Source organism: Quercus robur, chromosome 10, assembly GCF_932294415.1.
Source record: "Quercus robur chromosome 10, dhQueRobu3.1, whole genome shotgun sequence".
Classification (NCBI taxonomy): Eukaryota; Viridiplantae; Streptophyta; class Magnoliopsida; order Fagales; family Fagaceae; genus Quercus; species Quercus robur.
This window is the reverse complement of record NC_065543.1, coordinates 22,700,575-22,720,946: the sequence shown is the minus strand read 5'-3', so window position 1 is coordinate 22,720,946 and position 20,372 is coordinate 22,700,575.

The window sequence follows — 20,372 nt, the reverse complement described above, 5'->3', positions numbered from 1 at the left end:
TAGAGTAGAAAAAAAATTTCCTTCCTATCCGTTCGAACCCGACCCGAGTTTGAAATTTCGAAAAATAAATGCAAAAAAATTTTAAAAATCAAAAAACATCATCCAGGCTTCATTTCAGTACGAAACGGGCAAGGACAGGCCGAAAAATAGAGAACAAAAATAATTTCCTTCCTATCCGTTCGAATACCCGACCCGAGTTAGAAAATTCAAAAACAAATGCAAAAAAATTCTAAAAATTAAAAAACATCATCCAGGCTTCATTCCAAGACGAAAAGGGCAAGGACAGACCGAAAAATAGAGAACAAAAATAATTTCCTTCCTATCCGTTCGAACCCGACCCGAGTTAGAAAATTCAATAATAAATGAAAAAAAATTCTAAAAATTAAAAAACATCATCCAGGCTTCGTTTCAAGATGAAACGGGCCAGGACAGGCCGAAAAATAGAGAAGAAAAAAAAATTTTCTTCCTATCCGTTCGAACCCGACCCGAGTTAGAAAATTCAATAATAAATGCAAAAAAATTCTAAAAATTAAAAAACATCATCCAGGCTTCGTTTCAAGACGAAACGGGCAAGGACAAGCCGAAAAATAGAGAACAAAAATAATTTCCTTCCTATCCGTTCGAACCCGACCCGAGTTAGAAAATTGAATAATAAATGCAAAAAAATTCCGAAAATTAAAAAACATCATCCAGGTTTCATTTCAAGACGAAACGGGTGAAGACAGGCCGAAAAATAGAGTAGAAAAAATATTTCCTTCCTATCCGTTCGAACCCGACCCGAGTTTGAAATTTCGAAAAATAAATGCAAAAAAATTTTAAAAATTAAAAAACATCATCCAGGCTTCATTTCAGGATGAAACGGGCAAGGACAGGCCGAAAAATAGAGAACAAAAATAATTTCCTTCCTATCCGTTCGAATACCCGACCCGAGTTAGAAAATTCAAAAACAAATGCAAAAAAATTCTAAAAATTAAAAAACATCATCCAGGCTTCATTCCAAGACGAAAAGGGCAAGGACAGACCGAAAAATAGAGAACAAAAATAATTTCCTTCCTATCCGTTCGAACCCGACCCGAGTTAGAAAATTCAATAATAAATGCAAAAAAATTCAAAAAATTAAAAAACATCATCCAGGCTTCGTTTCAAGATGAAACGGGCCAGGACAGGCCGAAAAATAGAGAAGAAAAAAAAATTTTCTTCCTATCCGTTCGAACCCGACCCGAGTTAGAAAATTCAATAATAAATGCAAAAAAATTCTAAAAATTAAAAAACATCATCCAGGCTTCGTTTCAAGACGAAACGGGCAAGGACAAGCCGAAAAATAGAGAACAAAAATAATTTCCTTCCTATCCGTTCGAACCCGACCCGAGTTAGAAAATTGAATAATAAATGCAAAAAAATTCCGAAAATTAAAAAACATCATCCAGGTTTCATTTCAAGACGAAACGGGTGAAGACAGGCCGAAAAATAGAGTAGAAAAAATATTTCCTTCCTATCCGTTCGAACCCGACCCGAGTTTGAAATTTCGAAAAATAAATGCAAAAAAATTTTAAAAATCAAAAAACATCATCCAGGCTTCATTTCAGGATGAAACGGGCAAGGACAGGCCGAAAAATAGAGAACAAAAATAATTTCCTTCCTATCCGTTCGAACCCGACCCGAGTTAGAAAATTGAATAATAAATGCAAAAAAATTCCGAAAATTAAAAAACATCATCCAGGTTTCATTTCAAGACAAAACGGGTGAAGACAGGCCGAAAAATAGAGTAGAAAAAATATTTCCTTCCTATCCGTTCGAACCCGACCCGAGTTTGAAATTTCGAAAAATAAATGCAAAAAAAATTCTAAAAATTAAAAAACATCATCCAGGCTTCGTTTCAAGACGAAACGGGCAAGGACAGGCCGAAAAATAGAGAAGAAAAAAAATTTTCTTCCTATCCGTTCGAACCCGACCCGAGTTAGAAAATTGAATAATAAATGCAAAAAAATTCCGAAAATTAAAAAACATCATCCAGGTTTCATTTCAAGACGAAACGGGTGAAGACAGGCCAAAAAATAGAGTAGAAAAAAAATTTCCTTCCTATCCGTTCGAACCCGACCCGAGTTTGAAATTTCGAAAAATAAATGCAAAAAAATTTTAAAAATCAAAAAACATCATCCAGGCTTCATTTCAGGACGAAACGGGCAAGGACAGGCCGAAAAATAGAGAACAAAAATAATTTCCTTCCTATCCGTTCGAATACCCGACCCGAGTTAGAAAATTCAAAAACAAATGCAAAAAAATTCTAAAAATTAAAAAACATCATCCAGGCTTCATTCCAAGACGAAAAGGGCAAGGACAGACCGAAAAATAGAGAACAAAAATAATTTCCTTCCTATCCGTTCGAACCCGACCCGAATTAGAAAATTCAATAATAAATGCAAAAAAATTCAAAAAATTAAAAAACATCATCCAGGCTTCGTTTCAAGATGAAACGGGCCAGGACAGGCCGAAAAATAGAGAAGAAAAAAAAATTTTCTTCCTATCCGTTCGAACCCGACCCGAGTTAGAAAATTCAATAATAAATGCAAAAAAATTCTAAAAATTAAAAAACATCATCCAGGCTTCGTTTCAAGACGAAACGGGCAAGGACAAGCCGAAAAATAGAGAACAAAAATAATTTCCTTCCTATCCGTTCGAACCCGACCCGAGTTAGAAAATTGAATAATAAATGCAAAAAAATTCCGAAAATTAAAAAACATCATCCAGGTTTCATTTCAAGACGAAACGGGTGAAGACAGGCCAAAAAATAGAGTAGAAAAAAAATTTCCTTCCTATCCGTTCGAACCCGACCCGAGTTTGAAATTTCGAAAAATAAATGCAAAAAAATTTTAAAAATCAAAAAACATCATCCAGGCTTCATTTCAGTACGAAACGGGCAAGGACAGGCCGAAAAATAGAGAACAAAAATAATTTCCTTCCTATCCGTTCGAATACCCGACCCGAGTTAGAAAATTCAAAAACAAATGCAAAAAAATTCTAAAAATTAAAAAACATCATCCAGGCTTCATTCCAAGACGAAAAGGGCAAGGACAGACCGAAAAATAGAGAACAAAAATAATTTCCTTCCTATCCGTTCGAACCCGACCCGAGTTAGAAAATTCAATAATAAATGAAAAAAAATTCTAAAAATTAAAAAACATCATCCAGGCTTCGTTTCAAGATGAAACGGGCCAGGACAGGCCGAAAAATAGAGAACAAAAAAAAATTTTCTTCCTATCCGTTCGAACCCGACCCGAGTTAGAAAATTCAATAATAAATGCAAAAAAATTCTAAAAATTAAAAAACATCATCCAGGCTTCGTTTCAAGACGAAACGGGCAAGGACAAGCCGAAAAATAGAGAACAAAAATAATTTCCTTCCTATCCGTTCGAACCCGACCCGAGTTAGAAAATTGAATAATAAATGCAAAAAAATTCCGAAAATTAAAAAACATCATCCAGGTTTCATTTCAAGACGAAACGGGTGAAGACAGGCCGAAAAATAGAGTAGAAAAAATATTTCCTTCCTATCCGTTCGAACCCGACCCGAGTTTGAAATTTCGAAAAATAAATGCAAAAAAATTTTAAAAATCAAAAAACATCATCCAGGCTTCATTTCAGGATGAAACGGGCAAGGACAGGCCGAAAAATAGAGAACAAAAATAATTTCCTTCCTATCCGTTCGAATACCCGACCCGAGTTAGAAAATTCAAAAACAAATGCAAAAAAATTCTAAAAATTAAAAAACATCATCCAGGCTTCATTCCAAGACGAAAAGGGCAAGGACAGACCGAAAAATAGAGAACAAAAATAATTTCCTTCCTATCCGTTCGAACCCGACCCGAGTTAGAAAATTCAATAATAAATGCAAAAAAATTCTAAAAATTAAAAAACATCATCCAGGCTTCGTTTCAAGATGAAACGGGCCAGGACAGGCCGAAAAATAGAGAAGAAAAAAAAATTTTCTTCCTATCCGTTCGAACCCGACCCGAGTTAGAAAATTCAAAAATAAATGCAAAAAAATTTTAAAAATTAAAAAACATCATCCAGGCTTCGTTTCAAGACGAAACGGGCAAGGACAAGCCGAAAAATAGAGAACAAAAATAATTTCCTTCCTATCCGTTCGAACCCGACCCGAGTTAGAAAATTGAATAATAAATGCAAAAAAATTCCGAAAATTAAAAAACATCATCCAGGTTTCATTTCAAGACGAAACGGGTGAAGACAGGCCAAAAAATAGAGTAGAAAAAAAATTTCCTTCCTATCCGTTCGAACCCGACCCAAGTTTGAAATTTCGAAAAATAAATGCAAAAAAATTTTAAAAATCAAAAAACATCATCCAGGCTTCATTTCAGGACGAAACGGGCAAGGACAGGCCGAAAAATAGAGAACAAAAATAATTTCCTTCCTATCCGTTCGAATACCCGACCCGAGTTAGAAAATTCAAAAACAAATGCAAAAAAATTCTAAAAATTAAAAAACATCATCCAGGCTTCATTCCAAGACGAAAAGGGCAAGGACAGACCGAAAAATAGAGAACAAAAATAATTTCCTTCCTATCCGTTCGAACCCGACCCGAGTTAGAAAATTCAATAATAAATGCAAAAAAATTCAAAAAATTACAAAACATCATCCAGGCTTCGTTTCAAGACGACACGGGCCTGGACAGGCCGAAAAATAGAGAAGAAAAAAAAATTTTCTTCCGATCCGTTCGAACCCGACCCGAGTTAGAAAATTCAATAATAAATGCAAAAAAATTCTAAAAATTAAAAAACATCCTCCAGGCTTCGTTTCAAGATGAAACGGGCAAGGACAAGCCGAAAAATAGAGAACAAAAATAATTTCCTTCCTATCCGTTCGAACCCGACCCGAGTTAGAAAATTGAATAATAAATGCAAAAAAATTCCAAAAATTAAAAAACATCATCCAGGTTTCATTTCAAGACGAAACGGGTGAAGACAGGCCGAAAAATAGAGTAGAAAAAAAATTTCCTTCCTATCCGTTCGAACCCGACCCGAGTTTGAAATTTCGAAAAATAAATGCAAAAAAATTTTAAAAATCAAAAAACATCATCCAGGCTTCATTTCAGGACGAAACGGGCAAGGACAGGCCGAAAAATAGAGAACAAAAATAATTTCCTTCCTATCCGTTCGAATACCCGACCCGAGTTAGAAAATTCAAAAACAAATGCAAAAAAATTCTAAAAATTAAAAAACATCATCCAGGCTTCATTCCAAGATGAAAAGGGCAAGGACAAACCGAAAAATAGAGAACAAAAATAATTTCCTTCCTATCCGTTCGAACCCGACCCGAGTTAGAAAATTCAATAATAAATAAAAAAAAATTCAAAAAATCAAAAAACATCATCCAGGCTTCATTTCAGGACGAAACGGGCAAGGACAGGCCGAAAAATAGAGAACAAAAATAATTTCCTTCCTATCCGTTCGAATACCCGACCCGAGTTAGAAAATTCAAAAACAAATGCAAAAAAATTCTAAAAATTAAAAAACATCATCCAGGCTTCATTCCAAGACGAAAAGGGCAAGGACAGACCGAAAAATAGAGAACAAAAATAATTTCCTTCCTATCCGTTCGAACCCGACCCGAGTTAGAAAATTCAATAATAAATGCAAAAAAATTCAAAAAATTAAAAAACATCATCCAGGCTTCGTTTCAAGACGATACGGGCCAGGACAGGCCGAAAAATAGAGAACAAAAAAAAATTTTCTTCCTATCCGTTCGAACCCGACCCGAGTTAGAAAATTCAACAATAAATGCAAAAAAATTCTAAAAATTAAAAAACATCATCCAGGCTTCGTTTCAAGACGAAACGGGCAAGGACAAGCCGAAAAAAAGAGAACAAAAATAATTTCCTTCCTATCCGTTCGAACCCGACCCGAGTTAGAAAATTGAATAATAAATGCAAAAAAATTCCGAAAATTAAAAAACATCATCCAGGTTTCATTTCCAGACGAAACGGGTGAAGACAGGCCAAAAAATAGAGTAGAAAAAAAAATTTCCTTCCTATCCGTTCGAACCCGACCCGAGTTTGAAATTTCGAAAAATAAATGCAAAAAAATTTTAAAAATCAAAAAACATCATCCAGGCTTCCTTTCAGGACGAAACGGGCAAGGACAGGCCGAAAAATAGAGAACAAAAATAATTTCCTTCCTATCCGTTCGAATACCCGACCCGAGTTAGAAAATTCAAAAACAAATGCAAAAAAATTCTAAAAATTAAAAAACATCATCCAGGCTTCATTCCAAGACGAAAAGGGCAAGGACAGACCGAAAAATAGAGAACAAAAATAATTTCCTTCCTATCCGTTCGAACCCGACCCGAGTTAGAAAATTGAATAATAAATGCAAAAAAATTCCAAAAATTAAAAAACATCATCCAGGTTTCATTTCAAGACGAAACGGGTGAAGACAGGCCGAAAAATAGAGTAGAAAAAATATTTCCTTCCTATCCGTTCGAACCCGACCCGAGTTTGAAATTTCGAAAAATAAATGCAAAAAAATTATAAAAATCAAAAAACATCATCCAGGCTTCATTTCAGGACGAAACGGGCAAGGACAGGCCGAAAAATAGAGAACAAAAATAATTTCCTTCCTATCCGTTCGAATACCCGACCCGAGTTAGAAAATTCAAAAACAAATGCAAAAAAATTCTAAAAATTAAAAAACATCATCCAGGCTTCATTCCAAGATGAAAAGGGCAAGGACAAACCGAAAAATAGAGAACAAAAATAATTTCCTTCCTATCCGTTCGAACCCGACCCGAGTTAGAAAATTCAATAATAAATAAAAAAAAATTCAAAAAATTAAAAAACATCATCCAGGCTTCGTTTCAAGACGAAACGGGCCAGGACAGGCCGAAAAATAGAGAAGAAAAAAAAATTTCTTCCTATCCGTTCGAACCCGACCCGAGTTAGAAAATTCAAAAATAAATGCAAAAAAATTTTAAAAATTAAAAAACAACATCCAGGCTTCATTTCAGGATTAAACGGGCAAGGAAAGGCCGAAAAATAGATAACAAAAATAATTTCCTTCCTATCCGTTCGAATACCCGACCCGGGTTAGAAAATTCAAAAACAAATGCAAAAAAATTTTGAAAATTAAAAAACATCATCTAGGCTTCATTCCAAGACGAAACGGGCAAGGACAGGCCGAAAAATAGAGAACAAAAATAATTTCCTTCCTATCCGTTCGAATACCCGACCCGAGTTAGAAAATTCAAAAACAAATGCAAAAAAATTTTAAAAATTAGAAAACATCATCCAGGCTTTATTCCAAGACGAAACGGGCGAGGACAGGCCGAAAAATAGAGAACAAAAATAATTTCCTTCCTATCCGTTCGAACCCGACCCGAGTTTGAAATTTCGAAAATAAATGCAAAAAAATTTTAAAAATTGAAAAACAACATCCAGGCTTCATTTCAGGAGGAAACGGGCAAGGACAGGCCGAAAAATAGAGAACAATAATAATTTCCTTCCTATCCGTTCGAATACCCGACCCGAGTTAGCAAATTCAAAAACAAATGCAAAAAAATTTTAAAAATTAGAAAACATCATCCAGGCTTCATTCCAAGACGAAACGGGCGAGGACAGGCCGAAAAATAGAGAACAAAAATAATTTCCTTCCTATCCGTTCCAACCCGACCCGAGTTTGAAATTTCAATAATAAATGCAAAAAAATTCTAAAAATTAAAAAACATCATCCAGGCTTCGTTTCAAGACGAAACGGGCAAGGACAAGCCGAAAAATAGAGAACAATAATAATTTCCTTCCTATCCGTTCGAATACCCGACCCGAGTTAGAAAATTCAAAAACAAATGCAAAAAAATTCTAAAAATTAGAAAACATCATCCAGGCTTCATTCCAAGACGAAACGGGCGAGGACGGGCCGAAAAATAGAGAACAAAAATAATTTCCTTCCTATCCGTTCGAATACCCGACCCGAGTTAGAAAATTCAAAAACAAATGCAAAAAAATTCTAAAAATTAGAAAACATCATCCAGGCTTCATTCCAAGACGAAACGGGCGAGGACAGGCCGAAAGATAGAGAACAAAAATAATTTCCTTCCTATCCGTTCGAACCCGACCCGAGTTAGAAAATTCAATAATAAATGCAAAAAAACTCCAAAAATTAAAAAACATCATCCAGGTTTCATTTCAAGACGAAACGGATGAAGACAGGCCGAAAAATAGAGAAGAAAAAAAATTTCCTTCCTATCCGTTCGAACCCGACCCGAGTTTGAAATTTCAATAATAAATGCAAAAAAATTCTAAAAATTAAAAAACATCATCCAGGCTTCGTTTCAAGACGAAACGGGCAAGGACAAGCCGAAAAATAGAGAACAAAAATAATTTCCTTCCTATCCGTTCGAACCCGACCCGAGTTAGAAAATTGAATAATAAATGCAAAAAAATTCCAAAAATTAAAAAACATCATCCAGGTTTCATTTCAAGACGAAACGGGTGAAGACAGGCCGAAAAATAGAGTAGAAAAAATATTTCCTTCCTATCCGTTCGAACCCGACCCGAGTTTGAAATTTCGAAAAATAAATGCAAAAAAATTTTAAAAATCAAAAAACATCATCCAGGCTTCATTTCAGGACGAAACGGGCAAGGACAGGCCGAAAAATAGAGAACAAAAATAATTTCCTTCCTATCCGTTCGAATACCCGACCCGAGTTAGAAAATTCAAAAACAAATGCAAAAAAATTCTAAAAATTAAAAAACATCATCCAGGCTTCATTCCAAGACGAAAAGGGCAAGGACAGACCGAAAAATAGAGAACAAAAATAATTTCCTTCCTATCCGTTCGAACCCGACCCGAGTTAGAAAATTCAATAATAAATGCAAAAAAATTCTAAAAATTAAAAAACATCATCCAGGCTTCGTTTCAAGACGATACGGGCCAGGACAGGCCGAAAAATAGAGAAGAAAAAAAAATTTTCTTCCTATCCGTTCGAACCCGACCCGAGTTAGAAAATTCAACAATAAATGCAAAAAAATTCTAAAAATTAAAAAACATCATCCAGGCTTCGTTTCAAGACGAAACGGGCAAGGACAAGCCGAAAAAAAGAGAACAAAAATAATTTCCTTCCTATCCGTTCGAACCCGACCCGAGTTAGAAAATTGAATAATAAATGCAAAAAAATTCCGAAAATTAAAAAACATCATCCAGGTTTCATTTCCAGACGAAACGGGTGAAGACAGGCCAAAAAATAGAGTAGAAAAAAAAATTTCCTTCCTATCCGTTCGAACCCGACCCGAGTTTGAAATTTCGAAAAATAAATGCAAAAAAATTTTAAAAATCAAAAAACATCATCCAGGCTTCATTTCAGGACGAAACGGGCAAGGACAGGCCGAAAAATAGAGAACAAAAATAATTTCCTTCCTATCCGTTCGAATACCCGACCCGAGTTAGAAAATTCAAAAACAAATGCAAAAAAATTCTAAAAATTAAAAAACATCATCCAGGCTTCATTCCAAGACGAAAAGGGCAAGGACAGACCGAAAAATAGAGAACAAAAATAATTTCCTTCCTATCCGTTCGAACCCGACCCGAGTTAGAAAATTCAATAATAAATGCAAAAAAATTCAAAAAATTACAAAACATCATCCAGGCTTCGTTTCAAGACGACACGGGCCAGGACAGGCCGAAAAATAGAGAAGAAAAAAAAAATTTCTTCCTATCCGTTCGAACCCGACCCGAGTTAGAAAATTCAATAATAAATGCAAAAAAATTCTAAAAATTAAAAAACATCATCCAGGCTTCGTTTCAAGACGAAACGGGCAAGGACAAGCCGAAAAATAGAGAACAAAAATAATTTCCTTCCTATCCGTTCGAACCCGACCCGAGTTAGAAAATTGAATAATAAATGCAAAAAAATTCGAAAAATTAAAAAAATCATCCAGGTTTCATTTCAAGACGAAACGGGTGAAGACAGGCCGAAAAATAGAGTAGAAAAAAAATTTCCTTCCTATCCGTTCGAACCCGACCCGAGTTTGAAATTTCGAAAAATAAATGCAAAAAAATTTTAAAAATCAAAAAACATCATCCAGGCTTCATTTCAGGACGAAACGGGCAAGGACAGGCCGAAAAATAGAGAACAAAAATAATTTCCTTCCTATCCGTTCGAATACCCGACCCGAGTTAGAAAATTCAAAAACAAATGCAAAAAAATTCTAAAAATTAAAAAACATCATCCAGGCTTCATTCCAAGATGAAAAGGGCAAGGACAGACCGAAAAATAGAGAACAAAAATAATTTCCTTCCTATCCGTTCGAACCCGACCCGAGTTAGAAAATTCAATAATAAATGCAAAAAAATTCAAAAAATTAAAAATCATCATCCACGCTTCGTTTCAAGACGAAACGGGCCAGGACAGGCCGAAAAATAGAGAAGAAAAAAAATTTTCTTCCTATCCGTTCGAACCCGACCCGAGTTAGAAAATTCAAAAATAAATGCAAAAAAATTTTAAAAATTAAAAAACAACATCCAGGCTTCATTTCAGGATTAAACGGGCAAGGAAAGGCCGAAAAATAGATAACAAAAATAATTTCCTTCCTATCCGTTCGAATACCCGACCCGGGTTAGAAAATTCAAAAACAAATGCAAAAAAATTTTAAAAATTAAAAAACATCATCTAGGCTTCATTCCAAGACGAAACGGGCAAGGACAGGCCGAAAAATAGAGAACAAAAATAATTTCCTTCCTATCCGTTCGAATACCCGACCCGAGTTAGAAAATTCAAAAACAAATGCAAAAAAATTTTAAAAATTAGAAAACATCATCCAGGCTTTATTCCAAGACGAAACGGGCGAGGACAGGCCGAAAAATAGAGAACAAAAATAATTTCCTTCCTATCCATTCGAACCCGACCCGAGTTTGAAATTTCGAAAATAAATGCAAAAAAATTTTAAAAATTAAAAAACAACATCCAGGCTTCATTTCAGGAGGAAACGGGCAAGGACAGGCCGAAAAATAGAGAACAATAATAATTTCCTTCCTATCCGTTCGAATACCCGACCCGAGTTAGCAAATTCAAAAACAAATGCAAAAAAATTTTAAAAATTAGAAAACATCATCCAGGCTTCATTCCAAGACGAAACGGGCGAGGACAGGCCGAAAAATAGAGAACAAAAATAATTTCCTTCCTATCCGTTCCAACCCGACCCGAGTTTGAAATTTCAATAATAAATGCAAAAAAATTCTAAAAATTAAAAAACATCATCCAGGCTTCGTTTCAAGACGAAACGGGCAAGGACAAGCCGAAAAATAGAGAACAATAATAATTTCCTTCCTATCCGTTCGAATACCCGACCCGAGTTAGAAAATTCAAAAACAAATGCAAAAAAATTCTAAAAATTAGAAAACATCATCCAGGCTTCATTCCAAGACGAAACGGGCGAGGACAGGCCGAAAAATAGAGAACAAAAATAATTTCCTTCCTATCCGTTCGAATACCCGACCCGAGTTAGAAAATTCAAAAACAAATGCAAAAAAATTCTAAAAATTAAAAAACATCATCCAGGCTTCGTTTCAAGACGAAACGGGCAAGGACAAGCCGAAAAATAGAGAACAATAATAATTTCCTTCCTATCCGTTCGAATACCCGACCCGAGTTAGCAAATTCAAAAACAAATGCAAAAAAATTCTAAAAATTAAAAAACATCATCCAGGCTTCGTTTCAAGACGAAACGGGCAAGGACAAGCCGAAAAATAGAGAACAATAATAATTTCCTTCCTATCCGTTCGAATACCCGACCCGAGTTAGCAAATTCAAAAACAAATGCAAAAAAATTTTATAAATTAGAAAACATCATCCAGGCTTCATTCCAAGACGAAACGGGCGAGGACAGGCCGAAAAATAGAGAACAAAAATAATTTCCTTCCTATCCGTTCCAACCCGACCCGAGTTTGAAATTTCAATAATAAATGCAAAAAAATTCTAAAAATTAAAAAACATCATCCAGGCTTCGTTTCAAGACGAAACGGGCAAGGACAAGCCGAAAAATAGAGAACAATAATAATTTCCTTCCTATCCGTTCGAATACCCGACCCGAGTTAGCAAATTCAAAAACAAATGCAAAAAAATTTTAAAAATTAGAAAACATCATCCAGGCTTCATTCCAAGACGAAACGGGCGAGGACAGGCCGAAAAATAGAGAACAAAAATAATTTCCTTCCTATCCGTTCGAACCCGACCCGAGTTAGAAAATTCAATAATAAATGCAAAAAAATTCCAAAAATTAAAAAACATCAACCAGGTTTCATTTCAAGACGAAACGGATGAAGACAGGCCGAAAAATAAAGAAGAAAAAAAATTTCCTTCCTATCCGTTCGAACCCGACCCGAGTTTGAAATTTCAATAACAAATGCAAAAAAATTCTAAAAATTAAAAAACATCATCCAGGCTTCGTTTCAAGACGAAACGGGCAAGGACAAGCCGAAAAATAGAGAACAAAAATAATTTCCTTCCTATCCGTTCGAACCCGACCCGAGTTAGAAAATTGAATAATAAATGCAAAAAAATTCCAAAAATTAAAAAACATCATCCAGGTTTCATTTCAAGACGAAACGGGTGAAGACAGGACGAAAAATAGAGTAGAAAAAAAATTTCCTTCCTATCCGTTCGAACCCGACCCGAGTTTGAAATTTCGAAAAATAAATGCAAAAAAAATTTAAAAATCAAAAAACATCATCCAGGCTTCATTTCCGGACGAAACGGGCAAGGACAGGCCGAAAAATAGAGAAGAAAAAAAATTTCCTTCCTATCCGTTCGAATACCCGACCCGAGTTTGAAATTTCGAAAATAAATGCAAAAAAATTTTAAAAATTAAAAAACATCATCCAGGCTTCATTTCAGGACGAAACGGGCAAGGACAGGCCGAAAAATAGAGAACAAAAATAATTTCCTTCCTATCCGTTCGAACCCGACCCGAGTTAGAAAATTCAATAATAAATGCAAAAAAACTCCAAAAATTAAAAAACATCATCCAGGTTTCATTTCAAGACGAAACGGATGAAGACAGGCCGAAAAATAGAGAAGAAAAAAAATTTCCTTCCTATCCGTTCGAACCCGACCCGAGTTTGAAATTTCAATAATAAATGCAAAAAAATTCTAAAAATTAAAAAACATCATCCAGGCTTCGTTTCAAGACGAAACGGGCAAGGACAAGCCGAAAAATAGAGAACAAAAATAATTTCCTTCCTATCCGTTCGAACCCGACCCGAGTTAGAAAATTGAATAATAAATGCAAAAAAATTCCAAAAATTAAAAAACATCATCCAGGTTTCATTTCAAGACGAAACGGGTGAAGACAGGCCGAAAAATAGAGTAGAAAAAAAATTTCCTTCCTATCCGTTCGAACCCGACCCGAGTTTGAAATTTCGAAAAATAAATGCAAAAAAATTTTAAAAATCAAAAAACATCATCCAGGCTTCATTTCAGGACGAAACGGGCAAGGACAGGCCGAAAAATAGAGAACAAAAATAATTTCCTTCCTATCCGTTCGAATACCCGACCCGAGTTAGAAAATTCAAAAACAAATGCAAAAAAATTCTAAAAATTAAAAAACATCATCCAGGCTTCATTCCAAGATGAAAAGGGCAAGGACAGACCGAAAAATAGAGAACAAAAATAATTTCCTTCCTATCTGTTCGAACCCGACCCGAGTTAGAAAATTCAATAATAAATGCAAAAAAATTCAAAAAATTAAAAAACATCATCCAGGCTTCGTTTCAAGACGAAACGGGCCAGGACAGGCCGAAAAATAGAGAAGAAAAAAAATTTTCTTCCTATCCGTTCGAACCCGACCCGAGTTAGAAAATTCAAAAATAAATGCAAAAAAATTTTAAAAATTAAAAAACAACATCCAGGCTTCATTTCAGGATTAAACGGGCAAGGAAAGGCCGAAAAATAGATAACAAAAATAACTTCCTTCCTATCCGTTCGAATACCCGACCCGGGTTAGAAAATTCAAAAACAAATGCAAAAAAATTTTAAAAATTAAAAAACATCATCTAGGCTTCATTCCAAGACGAAACGGGCAAGGACAGGCCGAAAAATAGAGAACAAAAATAATTTCCTTCCTATCCGTTCGAATACCCGACCCGAGTTAGAAAATTCAAAAACAAATGCAAAAAAATTTTAAAAATTAGAAAACATCATCCAGGCTTTATTCCAAGACGAAACGGGCGAGGACAGGCCGAAAAATAGAGAACAAAAATAATTTCCTTCCTATCCATTCGAACCCGACCCGAGTTTGAAATTTCGAAAATAAATGCAAAAAAATTTTAAAAATTAAAAAACAACATCCAGGCTTCATTTCAGGAGGAAACGGGCAAGGACAGGCCAAAAAATAGAGAACAATAATAATTTCCTTCCTATCCGTTCGAATACCCGACCCGAGTTACCAAATTCAAAAACAAATGCAAAAAAATTTTAAAAATTAGAAAACATCATCCAGGCTTCATTCCAAGACGAAACGGGCGAGGACAGGCCGAAAAATAGAGAACAAAAATAATTTCCTTCCTATCCATTCCAACCCGACCCGAGTTTGAAATTTCAATAATAAATGCAAAAAAATTCTAAAAATTAAAAAACATCATCCAGGCTTCGTTTCAAGACGAAACGGGCAAGGACAAGCCGAAAAATAGAGAACAATAATAATTTCCTTCCTATCCGTTCGAATACCCGACCCGAGTTAGCAAATTCAAAAACAAATGCAAAAAAATTTTAAAAATTAGAAAACATCATCCAGGCTTCATTCCAAGACGAAACGGGCGAGGACAGGCCGAAAAATAGAGAACAAAAATAATTTCCTTCCTATCCGTTCGAACCCGACCCGAGTTAGAAAATTCAATAATAAATGCAAAAAAATTCCAAAAATTAAAAAACATCAACCAGGTTTCATTTCAAGACGAAACGGATGAAGACAGGCCGAAAAATAGAGAAGAAAAAAAATTTCCTTCCTATCCGTTCGAACCCGACCCGAGTTTGAAATTTCAATAACAAATGCAAAAAAATTCTAAAAATTAAAAAACATCATCCAGGCTTCGTTTCAAGACGAAACGGGCAAGGACAAGCCGAAAAATAGAGAACAAAAATAATTTCCTTCCTATCCGTTCGAACCCGACCCAAGTTAGAAAATTGAATAATAAATGCAAAAAAATTCCAAAAATTAAAAAACATCATCCAGGTTTCATTTCAAGACGAAACGGGTGAAGACAGGCCGAAAAATAGAGTAGAAAAAAAATTTCCTTCCTATCCGTTCGAACCCGACCCGAGTTTGAAATTTCGAAAAATAAATGCAAAAAAATTTTAAAAATCAAAAAACATCATCCAGGCTTGATTTCCGGACGAAACGGGCAAGGACAGGCCGAAAAATAGAGAAGAAAAAAAATTTCCTTCCTATCCGTTCGAATACCCGACCCGAGTTTGAAATTTCGAAAATAAATGCAAAAAAATTTTAAAAATTAAAAAACATCATCCAGGCTTCATTTCAGGACGAAACGGGCAAGGACAGGCCGAAAAATAGAGCACAAAAATAATTTCCTTCCTATCCGTTCGAATACCCGACCCGAGTTAGAAAATTCAAAAACAAATGCAAAAAAATTCTAAAAATTAGAAAACATCATCCAGGCTTCATTCCAAGACGAAACGGGCGAGGACAGGCCGAAAGATAGAGAACAGCAATAATTTCCTTCCTATCCGTTCGAACCCGACCCGAGTTAGAAAATTCAATAATAAATGCAAAAAAACTCCAAAAATTAAAAAACATCATCCAGGTTTCATTTCAAGACGAAACGGATGAAGACAGGCCGAAAAATAGAGAAGAAAAAAAATTTCCTTCCTATCCGTTCGAACCCGACCCGAGTTTGAAACTTCAATAATAAATGCAAAAAAATTCTAAAAATTAAAAAACATCATCCAGGCTTCGTTTCAAGACGAAACGGGCAAGGACAAGCCGAAAAATAGAGAACAATAATAATTTCCTTCCTATCCGTTCGAATACCCGACCCGAGTTAGCAAATTCAAAAACAAATGCAAAAAAATTTTAAAAATTAGAAAACATCATCCAGGCTTCATTCCAAGACGAAACGGGCGAGGACAGGCCGAAAAATAGAGAACAAAAATAATTTCCTTCCTATCCGTTCGAACCCGACCCGAGTTAGAAAATTCAATAATAAATGCAAAAAAATTCCAAAAATTAAAAAACATCAACCAGGTTTCATTTCAAGACGAAACGGAAGAAGACAGGCCGAAAAATAGAGAAGAAAAAAAATTTCCTTCCTATCCGTTCGAACCCGACCCGAGTTTGAAATTTCAATAACAAATGCAAAAAAATTCTAAAAATTAAAAAACATCATCCAGGCTTCGTTTCAAGACGAAACGGGCAAGGACAAGCCGAAAAATAGAGAACAAAAATAATTTCCTTCCTATCCGTTCGAACCCGACCCGAGTTAGAAAATTGAATAATAAATGCAAAAAAATTCCAAAAATTAAAAAACATCATCCAGGTTTCATTTCAAGACGAAACGGGTGAAGACAGGCCGAAAAATAGAGTAGAAAAAAAATTTCCTTCCTATCCGTTCGAACCCGACCCGAGTTTGAAATTTCGAAAAATAAATGCAAAAAAAATTTAAAAATCAAAAAACATCATCCAGGCTTCATTTCCGGACGAAACGGGCAAGGACAGGCCGAAAAATAGAGAAGAAAAAAAATTTCCTTCCTATCCGTTCGAATACCCGACCCGAGTTTGAAATTTCGAAAATAAATGCAAAAAAATTTTAAAAATTAAAAAACATCATCCAGGCTTCATTTCAGGACGAAACGGGCAAGGACAGGCCGAAAAATAGAGAACAAAAATAATTTCCTTCCTATCCGTTCGAATACCCGACCCGAGTTAGAAAATTCAAAAACAAATGCAAAAAAATTCTAAAAATTAGAAAACATCATCCAGGCTTCATTCCAAGACGAAACGGGCGAGGACAGGCCGAAAGATAGAGAACAGCAATAATTTCCTTCCTATCCGTTCGAACCCGACCCGAGTTAGAAAATTCAATAATAAATGCAAAAAAACTCCAAAAATTAAAAAACATCATCCAGGTTTCATTTCAAGACGAAACGGATGAAGACAGGCCGAAAAATAGAGAAGAAAAAAAATTTCCTTCCTATCCGTTCGAACCCGACCCGAGTTTGAAATTTCAATAATAAATGCAAAAAAATTCTAAAAATTAAAAAACATCATCCAGGCTTCGTTTCAAGACGAAACGGGCAAGGACAAGCCGAAAAATAGAGAACAAAAATAATTTCCTTCCTATCCGTTCGAACCCGACCCGAGTTAGAAAATTGAATAATAAATGCAAAAAAATTCCAAAAATTAAAAAACATCATCCAGGTTTCATTTCAAGACGAAACGGGTGAAGACAGGCCGAAAAATAGAGTAGAAAAAAAATTTCCTTCCTATCCGTTCGAACCCGACCCGAGTTTGAAATTTCGAAAAATAAATGCAAAAAAATTTTAAAAATCAAAAAACATCATCCAGGCTTCATTTCAGGACGAAACGGGCAAGGACAGGCCGAAAAATAGAGAACAAAAATAATTTCCTTCCTATCCGTTCGAATACCCGACCCGAGTTAGAAAATTCAAAAACAAATGCAAAAAAATTCCAAAAATTAAAAAACATCATCCAGGCTTCATTCCAAGATGAAAAGGGCAAGGACAGACCGAAAAATAGAGAACAAAAATAATTTCCTTCCTATCCGTTCGAACCCGACCCGAGTTAGAAAATTCAATAATAAATGCAAAAAAATTCAAAAAATTAAAAAACATCATCCAGGCTTCGTTTCAAGACGAAACGGGCCAGGACAGGCCGAAAAACAGAGAAGAAAAAAAATTTTCTTCCTATCCGTTCGAACCCGACCCGAGTTAGAAAATTCAAAAATAAATGCAAAAAAATTTTAAAAATTAAAAAACAACATCCAGGCTTCATTTCAGGATTAAACGGGCAAGGAAAGGCCGAAAAATAGATAACAAAAATAATTTCCTTCCTATCCGTTCGAATACCCGACCCGGGTTAGAAAATTCAAAAACAAATGCAAAAAAATTTTAAAAATTAAAAAACATCATCTAGGCTTCATTCCAAGACGAAACGGGCAAGGACAGGCCGAAAAATAGAGAACAAAAATAATTTCCTTCCTATCCGTTCGAATACCCGACCCGAGTTAGAAAATTCAAAAACAAATGCAAAAAAATTTTAAAAATTAGAAAACATCATCCAGGCTTTATTCCAAGACGAAACGGGCGAGGACAGGCCGAAAAATAGAGAACAAAAATAATTTCCTTCCTATCCATTCGAACCCGACCCGAGTTTGAAATTTCGAAAATAAATGCAAAAAAATTTTAAAAATTAAAAAACAACATCCAGGCTTCATTTCAGGAGGAAACGGGCAAGGACAGGCCGAAAAATAGAGAACAATAATAATTTCCTTCCTATCCGTTCGAATACCCGACCCGAGTTAGCAAATTCAAAAACAAATGCAAAAAAATTTTAAAAATTAGAAAACATCATCCAGGCTTCATTCCAAGACGAAACGGGCGAGGACAGGCCGAAAAATAGAGAACAAAAATAATTTCCTTCCTATCCATTCCAACCCGACCCGAGTTTGAAATTTCAATAATAAATGCAAAAAAATTCTAAAAATTAAAAAACATCATCCAGGCTTCGTTTCAAGACGAAACGGGCAAGGACAAGCCGAAAAATAGAGAACAATAATAATTTCCTTCCTATCCGTTCGAATACCCGACCCGAGTTAGCAAATTCAAAAACAAATGCAAAAAAATTTTAAAAATTAGAAAACATCATCCAGGCTTCATTCCAAGACGAAACGGGCGAGGACAGGCCGAAAAATAGAGAACAAAAATAATTTCCTTCCTATCCGTTCGAACCCGACCCGAGTTAGAAAATTCAATAATAAATGCAAAAAAATTCCAAAAATTAAAAAACATCAACCAGGTTTCATTTCAAGACGAAACGGATGAAGACAGGCCGAAAAATAGAGAAGAAAAAAAATTTCCTTCCTATCCGTTCGAACCCGACCCGAGTTTGAAATTTCAATAACAAATGCAAAAAAATTCTAAAAATTAAAAAACATCATCCAGGCTTCGTTTCAAGACGAAACGGGCAAGGACAAGCCGAAAAATAGAGAACAAAAATAATTTCCTTCCTATCCGTTCGAACCCGACCCAAGTTAGAAAATTGAATAATAAATGCAAAAAAATTCCAAAAATTAAAAAACATCATCCAGGTTTCATTTCAAGACGAAACGGGTGAAGACAGGCCGAAAAATAGAGTAGAAAAAAAATTTCCTTCCTATCCGTTCGAACCCGACCCGAGTTTGAAATTTCGAAAAATAAATGCAAAAAAATTTTAAAAATCAAAAAACATCATCCAGGCTTGATTTCCGGACGAAACGGGCAAGGACAGGCCGAAAAATAGAGAAGAAAAAAAATTTCCTTCCTATCCGTTCGAATACCCGACCCGAGTTTGAAATTTCGAAAATAAATGCAAAAAAATTTTAAAAATTAAAAAACATCATCCAGGCTTCATTTCAGGACGAAACGGGCAAGGACAGGCCGAAAAATAGAGCACAAAAATAATTTCCTTCCTATCCGTTCGAATACCCGACCCGAGTTAGAAAATTCAAAAACAAATGCAAAAAAATTCTAAAAATTAGAAAACATCATCCAGGCTTCATTCCAAGACGAAACGGGCGAGGACAGGCCGAAAGATAGAGAACAGCAATAATTTCCTTCCTATCCGTTCGAACCCGACCCGAGTTAGAAAATTCAATAATAAATGCAAAAAAACTCCAAAAATTAAAAAACATCATCCAGGTTTCATTTCAAGACGAAACGGATGAAGACAGGCCGAAAAATAGAGAAGAAAAAAAATTTCCTTCCTATCCGTTCGAACCCGACCCGAGTTTGAAACTTCAATAATAAATGCAAAAAAATTCTAAAAATTAAAAAACATCATCCAGGCTTCGTTTCAAGACGAAACGGGCAAGGACAAGCCGAAAAATAGAGAACAATAATAATTTCCTTCCTATCCGTTCGAATACCCGACCCGAGTTAGCAAATTCAAAAACAAATGCAAAAAAATTTTAAAAATTAGAAAACATCATCCAGGCTTCATTCCAAGACGAAACGGGCGAGGACAGGCCGAAAAATAGAGAACAAAAATAATTTCCTTCCTATCCGTTCGAACCCGACCCGAGTTAGAAAATTGAATAATAAATGCAAAAAAATTCCAAAAATTAAAAAACATCATCC